Source organism: Lactuca virosa, chromosome 8, assembly GCF_052849685.1.
Source record: "Lactuca virosa cultivar CGN04683 chromosome 8, Lactuca_virosa_CGN04683_v6, whole genome shotgun sequence".
Lineage (NCBI taxonomy): Eukaryota > Viridiplantae > Streptophyta > Magnoliopsida > Asterales > Asteraceae > Lactuca > Lactuca virosa.
Window position 1 is genome coordinate 161,213,582 of NC_136433.1, and position 8,526 is coordinate 161,222,107.

Sequence of the window (8,526 nt, forward strand, 5' to 3'; positions counted from 1 at the left end):
AAATAACTTGTATTCTCAGGTCATCAGTAGACAGGTACCGATGCCAGGCTTTTGAGAAGATGGAGCTCGTTCAAGACTCATCTCATATTTTGATTTCTTTTTGGTGTCTTATAACTTTGTAGAACACACTTGTATTAAATTATATTATTAATGCAATGGATGATGTTGTTGCTTGTTTACTACTATGCACTGTTGTGATACTGTACATGACGTCCTCCACCCCGAACGTTTCCATCGTTCCGGTTTTGGGGTGTGACATAGGCCCTGCGAGGCGATCCAGTCAAGTTGAAGGCTCGGAGAGCGGTCTAGATAGGTTGTAGGCCCTGTGAAGCAGTCCAGTCATGCCGAAGGCTCCAAGAGCGGTCCAGATAGGTTGTAAGCCCTGCGAGGGGGTCCAGTAAGGTTGAAGGCTCGTTTATGCATGTTGTTGTTTGTTATGTTTATGTGGTGGTACTTTGGGGGAACTCACTAAGCGTTGGCTTACAGTTTTAGTTTTGTTTCAGGTACTTCTGAGAACTGTGGCAAGGTGTCGTGACCGTACACATCCTCGATTTTTATGTTGATGGATCTTGGGAGACTCTAAACTGAATAATATTTTGAAAACAATGATTTTGTAAACACTTTTTTTAAGTAATGGGTTGTCTTGAAAAGTTTAAATTTGTTGTGATTTTTGAGATGTTATAGATGTATTTCTTGCATTATCTATGTACCATATCTCCTTTATGACATCAGCTGGATGAATGTGGGTCATGAAAAAGTAATCATCCTGCTCTTCTAATTCCTCTTCTGTATACTTTGCTTGGTTTTGCTTTGTCCAATAATCTTCTTCTGTATAACCATACTTCTTACACTGATCACATTAAACTAGTGTACCTTGTTATATCCCTCGTCCATGACCACGAAATGACGCTCGACCTCTTTCTCGATCATGGAAATATCTACATCGTTCTCCTTGGATTTGAAATGCACATTCTCCATCTTGAGTCTAGGTTATGTTGATTCTTTCTTTATGTGCTTGTAGTGAGCCCATTAGTTCATCAAATGAAAATGTTGCAAGATCCTTTGACTCTTCAATAGCTGCCACAACATGGCTGAAATTAGAAGGTAGACTCCTTAGTACCTTTGCTACAACTACTTCATCAGAGATTTTATCTCCATAAGCACGCATTTGAATCACTATTGAATATGCTTTTGTCACTTACTCTTGAACGGTTTCACTTGCTTTCATGTTCAAGGACTAGAATTGTCTTCTTAGGGACTGGAGTTTGACTATGATCACCTTTGTTGATCCTTGATATTCAGTTTTGAGAATGTTCCAGGCTTCTCTTGATGTGACTGTTGCTAATATTCTAGGAAAGATTGTTTCATCAATTGCTTGTTGGATGAAAAACAAAGCTTTTGCATCTTTCTTTTGATTTTTTTCTGATGTGTCTCATATGTGCTTGCTTATGTATACCCATTTTCAACAAGATCCCACAAATCTTGTGACCTAAACAAAGTCTTCATTTTGGTACTCCAAATTTCGTAGGTGTCTGAATATTGGAATTTGAGGTTGAGACATGCTGATAATGTTGAGGTTCTGTGTCATTTGAATAAACCAATGAGACTTGGGTATGCAACCTAAGTTATGATACCAAAATGTTGGTTCAAAACAAATGAAATATGCTAAATGCTGCAAGATAGACATAGTAGAACTTAAACTGAAAAGTAAATACATGAAATATGGAAAATGTTGTATGCTAAATGCTAAAGACTCACGTGTATTATTGATGATAAACATAGAACAGAAGGCAACTATAAATAGTAGAACTTACAACTGAAAAGTAAATACTGAAAATATGGAAAGGCTTGAGTAAATACATGAAATATGGAAAGACTTCTAGTTGTTATGACTTATGAAGACTAGATACGAGAGTACTTTATTTCATTGGGTAACTTTGAATTAGTCTTCAACAATATTTATGAAATTTGATTTTTTTTTTTCAATCTAACTTTTCTAAATAAAACAAAAATTGTTAAAGGATTTTTAATTAACATTCAAATTGAACCCTCCAACACTTGGCGTGTTCGGCAAAAATAGCATATAGTTTGTAGCGAGTAGCGGGTAGCTTCTAGTTTGTAACGTTTTGTTAAATGCTACGTGAAATAACATTTGGATTTGAAGCGTTTTGTTTAAACTAAACGCTAGAAGTCTGAAGTGTCAAACGATATTTTTTGTTCAAAATTGAGCATTTTGTCAAACACTAAAAACTATCAAACGCAAACCCACCTAAAATCACCTAAGAAGAAAAATGGGAAGAACTAGATCATTTGTTGAGTTCATTAATGCGTCAAAAAGCATACGTATTATTCAAAACTCTATTGTTCGATTTTACCAAATAAGCCCTAAATGGCGTTAGTATTATGTTCAAATCCGACTTAGATTCCATAAATTTCCTTATTTCTGTCAAAAATTTTGTTAAGCATTAGAACGAACTGAAGTGGTCTGGCATAAAAAACCAAAAATAAACAAAATAGTAGGCTCAAGGAAAATTAAACTCCAAAATAAGCATCCATCCCATTACCCTAACAAATAACTTCAAAGTGTACAACCAAACCTACAACTAAAAAGTAAAACCACACGCAAATCAAATCGGGAATTCCATCTTCGCCAAAGGCTTCATCAATTCCCCGGAATCACCCTCACCCCCATTCCGAAGCCAATCCTTAGCACAAACAATCGCCTCTACCGTTTCCGCCCTCAATGAACACCGATACTGATCCATCTCATTTCTCCCCACTTCAAAAACCGACTCCGGAATCACTGTCGACACCGGAATCGTCAAAATATCCCTCGCCATTTTCGAAAGCGTCGGATACTTCACCTTATTCAATTTCCACCACCCGACAACATCAAACTCATGCACCCTCGGCAACAGCGATTCCTCCAAATACTGATCCAATTCCGACTTCGATTGTTGACTGGCCGTCTCCATTATATACATATCAAAATCCGTCATACCAACTCCCTCAACATCCAAACCACCATCACCCCCCGCCGCCACACCACCACCACCTGCCGCCACCGGAAGCGCAACATACTCAAGAAACAGCTGGTGTATCCCTTCATCCACTAAATTTATATAACTCACCGCTTCCTCCCCGTAAATCTTCGTGAAACTAAACTCAACAAGCTTCATTTTAAACCGCGGATCCATCACCACCGCAATCGCTAGAATCAAACAACAGCTTTTCCAATACCTATCGAAACTCTCCCGCATCGGAATCGCGATTCCGCTGATGGAAACGTCTTCGCTGGTTGCCCCACGTGCCAATTCCAGCCGGATCTTCCATGCTTCGTGGAAGAACGTATTAGTCGTCGGAATTGTTGATGATGTCAGCAGATTCGCGGTATCGAAAAGAAGTTTTAAATACGTGCAAAGATTCTCGACATGATTCCATTCATTCGGGGCTGGGGCTTTGCTGTAATCGGCATCGGAGGTGTCTAAAAAGAAGAACACCTCTTTCAATTCCGATGCCGTTTGTAACATCTCGTAAGTTGTATTCCATCGATTTTGATCATCAAGTTGTAAAGTTTTCGTGCTCGAGACTTGAAGTTGTTGTTTGAGTTCAAGAAATTTCTCTTCGAGAATCTCGTTGGTTTTCACATACTTCACACAGTTTCTCACCTTTTTCACCGCTTCATTACCGGAATTGAGCGCTTCCATTGCAATTCCGGTTAAAGAACGAGCAAGACAGTGATTAAGCAACAATTGACCACCGAGGATGTTCGGATTCTCTGAAAGCAAACTTTTGAGACTCTCGATTCCAACTTCACTCAAACTCTGGTTTATTGTCAGTGAAAACAATCTCCCCTCCATATTCCAATCCGATAGACAAGAAGCCACCGCATGGCTGAAAGCGGAATCAGATTCCGGGTATGGTTCCATTACAACGTTTAGTAGCTTTCTGTGGATTTTCCAATCGCTATCAACGAATTGACCCGTTACAAAAACATAACCTGTTGTTTGGCACGAATTCCAGAGATCAAGAGTGAGACAGATCCGACCCGGCATCCCTTCAATCAGATTCTGAATCCGTTGCTTCTCTCTAAGATATGTTGCGATACAGTCACCTTGAACAGTGTTAAAATTCACCATTTCAAAACGAGGCTGAAGGTTACGAATGAAAGCCATGAATCCAGGGTGTTCAACGATGTGAAGTGGGTAATCGTGTAAAATAATCATCCGGGCGATCTCCTGGCGACAGGTGTCAGCGTCGTATCCAACGAAAGGGAAATTGGTGGTGGTTCTGTAACGGCGTTTAGGTGCATCAGTGGTTGGAACGGCGGAATCGGGGGTTACCTTTTGAATTGGAGTGAATGGAGAAGATGAGTCATGTTGTTGCTGATTACGAAGAACAACTGGGCAACTTCCTTTAGCGATGTGACGTTTGAGGTGACTGGTGCCGGCGACTTTGGAACCTGTGCTGTAAGCGAATGATTGTTTACATTGTTTACAGCAAGCTCTTCTGCACCCTAAACCTACGGTTTCGATTGTGAAGTGTTCCCACACCATGGATTTCTTCTTTCGGCGTTTGATTGGTTGTTCTGTGTTGTTTGTTGGCTCGCCGAGATAGACCGGTTCCAGGTGCATCTCCATGTTGACGATGGCATTGTTTGAAGTAGGAGTTAACTCCATGTGAGTGAAGAAGAAAAAGACCTGATTTACACATAATCAAATTAGAAGAAAGTATGGAAATTTTTAACATTCGATTATTGATTGTTTTCGACAGACTTTTAAAAAATATCGAGATACATTTTTAGAATTTTCTCAGTTGGGCCAATTTTTCGAGTCCAATGTCGCTACCAATACAGATAATAAAAATCAAATGAAAATTAAGTTATATTGAAGCAATATACTTCGTACATATAAAACTAAAAAGTCAAAAAGTATCAATTTGAATGTCCATGGGCTGAAGGAGCTGAGCTGAATACCAAAAACCAGATCTAGGGTTTTTCGATCAAATTTGGGCTTTTTCAAAGAAGGTACAAATAATTTAAGCCCAGAGAAGACACGACAGCTTAAAAAATGCAGACGAACATTGAACATTATCGATTAGTTGAGCAGCGAACAAACAAGGCAAAAACAACAGTAAACCATCTTCCGATTCGATTTCAAACAAGCTCAAAAGTTACAGTAAGAAACATGAACAAACTCTTCAAACAAAGAAGCAAAACACAGAATCATCGCAAATGAGATGAGAAAAAAACAAGGTAAAACAGACAGCGAAAGCAGAACAAACTCAAAAACTAAAAAAACAAACAAAGATCAGTGCTAGAATCAAACATATACCTCAAGAACAGCTACAGAAGACAATTACGCGATCTAAATCGAAGAAATCGGGGGCCGATCGGAGAATTCGAGATCCAGAAAGCGATTCTTCGATGCGAGAGAGGAGAGAGAAGATTGGGCTTGAACCCGAGAAATTCAACTGGACTTTTCAATTGGGGTTTGTTGAGAATTTGAAATAATAATAATGATATCGAATTTAGGGGAAAACATAAAACTGTATTGGATATGGACTTTGAGATCCAATGAATTTCCACTGTGTGTTTTAGGTGTTGTGTGTGTAAACTGGACCATGGATGACGGACCTATAGGCGCTATGGTGCGGGTTGGGTGAGGAGTGTGGTGCAGCCCATTCACCCACTTGGTTACTAACTTACTACTTGTTAGGTTTAGCTATTACATGACCGTTTTTGTTTTTAAATACTTAAATTATTATTTTTTTTTAAATATATAAATATAATAAAAAAAATTCTAGAAATTCTAAGAACTCATATAATTGTTTCCCAAATTTGTAAAAATAGTTTATTAGATTGTAATGAAAAATAATACGTCTTTTGATCTAAAGATGATTTGATAATAGTATTTTACTAATAATCAAATTATAAAAGAAAATCAAAATAATCTTATGCGTCAAAGGCAAAACTACTATTTTTCAATACAATTACTAGTATAAAAAGTTGAATTTTATATTTATATTGTGTTTACTGTGAACCATAAAAAAACTATTGCATAACTTAAAACTTAGCATGCATGTAGACCTTAATAAAATTTGATTGTTGCCTTACGGATTGTTTGATTGTTTGATTTCTTGCTGACTCGGTCCGATCAGACATTTTGATTGATCCGGTCCGATCAGTGTTTTTGATACCATCTATTATGCAGCTTACTCGGTCCACAGTCAGTCCATGATGCTCAGATTTGATCTGTTAAAAAAAGAAGTTAACTCAAAATGAACACCTTTTGCCCTTGCCCTTAATGCAGGCACTACATTTCCTTCAATCGATCCATAAAGCTTTTCCTTCCACACCACCAGTTCTCATTCCAAAAACACCCTTTCTCTTCTTCTTGCCCTTAACGAACAACCAGATCGGTCCTCCAAAAAAACATGACGACATCTCCTTCTTCAGCGCCGACTCCTACCACCTCCGGTCTCCTCCCCCAATGCCACCATCCTCCAGTCCAGTCGCCATCACCGCCATCCTCCAGTCCAGTGGTCATCCTCCTTGATTGATTAATCATTGATTTTTGTTCGTAGCTTCTTCAACTAAAATCAAACTCCGATCAAGAATCTCTCTTGATTATGTTCTCTTTATCGCCATCTAGCAACTAACAATCTCACCAAGTCCATCGGTAAGAAATCATTCTTCTATTTATGCAATTCAGTTTCTTCCATCTTCATGATTTTCTCCCTTTATTTCTCTAAGCTTTTTGGATTCACTTATAATCTCTTGACATGGATTTGTTTGGAGCTTTGTAGTTCGTGGATTTTCCCCAATTTTGAACACAGGTCACGCAAGGTACTATGAAATTATTCTTAATTATTATGAAATTAAACCGTTTGTGAGTGTTAATTAAGCAACTCTTGTCTGTGTTTATCTATGGCTTTTGAGCTCTAATCATGATGTTGATTCTTTCATCATACATTGATTTTGATTTATATCAATTTTGATGAAAATAATTGATTATTAGAATGAAATATATAGACTCCATTATAATATAGCGTATCAACCAATTATCATGTTAGGATGATGATGATGATGAAGATTCATCATTTGAATCTTCTCATCTCCTAAATGCATTAAGTGACTTGATGATGCTTCTAAGGATATGATGTTAGATAAGCACAATCAGAAAAGAGGTTTCTTGTTTCTGTCTCTAAAATTGGGTTCTTTGATAGTAGTTATTCTTCTTAAGTGTTTGTGATGAGCCAAATATATAAAAGTATTGTGGATTATTGAGTATTAACATTTGGTTTTTGTTTATACTATTAGGACTTGGTGGATGGTGGAGAAGAATGTGTGAGCACTCTCCCAACATAGATTAATTTTTGCTTGAAAGCAATTAGAAGATGGCATAACTCTTTCCAACAAAGCGCAAAAAAAGATAAAAGAGGTTGACCAAAAAGGGTGTCAAAGGTGACAAAGGTGTGTCAAGGTGACAAAGGGACAAACATGTTACCTCCAATTTGGATTCAGTTTAATTCGGTCTATTGTAACGTCCTAATTTTCGAGGCAAATATTATTTATTTTTATTTATTCAAAACATAAGCCTTACCATTATATTACAAAAACCATTACCATACATTTATTTACACAAGAGAGTTTTAGCGGGAGTCTTAAAACATTATTGACGCCTTCGATGCAGGTACAATCATGTGTGAGCTTTTCCTCGATCGGAAGAACAACCTGAAAAATAGTTATTCAACAATTGTAAGCCGATGGTTAGTGAGTTCCTCCAAGATACCACATACCACAACATATATACAATGCATACACATAATGGCCTTCAACATAAAGTTGGTCCGCCTCTTGGCCTTCAACATAATGTTGGCCCACCCTTTTTTGCCTTCAGCATATAGCTGGTTTGCACTTTGGCCTTCAGCATAAAGTTGGTCCGTCCGATTTTATTAGCCTTCAACACGAGGCTGGTCTGCCTTCAACTCCCTCATAATACATCAACATACATATAACACTCTAAAGAAACTAAAACACCTAGATTTGATATTTCACAACATCAACAATTATTATTCAAGTAAGAATCAATTGGTTTTAATCAACTTACAAAAAGAACCTCACTACAATTCACTCAAAACTCTTACAAATTTACTTAATGTAAGACTCTGTACAAAAAATAAGAACAATCGAAGAAAGGATGAACAAATGATGAACAAACCCTAACTCACTATGAACAAAACCTAACAGACGGAGAGAGAACTCGGTGTAAGTATGTGAAGAATAATGAGCTGATTCTACCCACCAACACATATTCTCCAAATATATACAACAAATCAATAACGGATCAAATATCGGATAATACCCGACCCATTTAACAATACAAATAACATCCACATGCTTTTCCTTGACCAACTTTGCAACTAGAGATCCACAGTCCAAAAGATTCCAGAACATGTCAAACCAAGCCCTCCTACAAATAGCTAACACAACAAAGAAACAAAACTAACACAAACTACCCTAAG

The 8,526-nt window shown here is 37.5% G+C and overlaps 1 pseudogene across 1 annotated transcript; it reads right to left on the reverse strand.

Annotated features, from left to right (window-relative positions):
• Nucleotides 1–2,532: 2,532 nt before the first annotated feature.
• LOC145129871 (zinc finger BED domain-containing protein DAYSLEEPER pseudogene) lies at nt 2,533–5,533 on the reverse strand (annotated as a pseudogene). Its single transcript, XR_013717697.1, has 2 exons — nt 5,334–5,533; nt 2,533–4,700 (listed from the first exon to the last, which is right to left on the reverse strand). The product of XR_013717697.1 is annotated as a zinc finger BED domain-containing protein DAYSLEEPER pseudogene (transcript).
• Nucleotides 5,534–8,526: the final 2,993 nt, after the last annotated feature.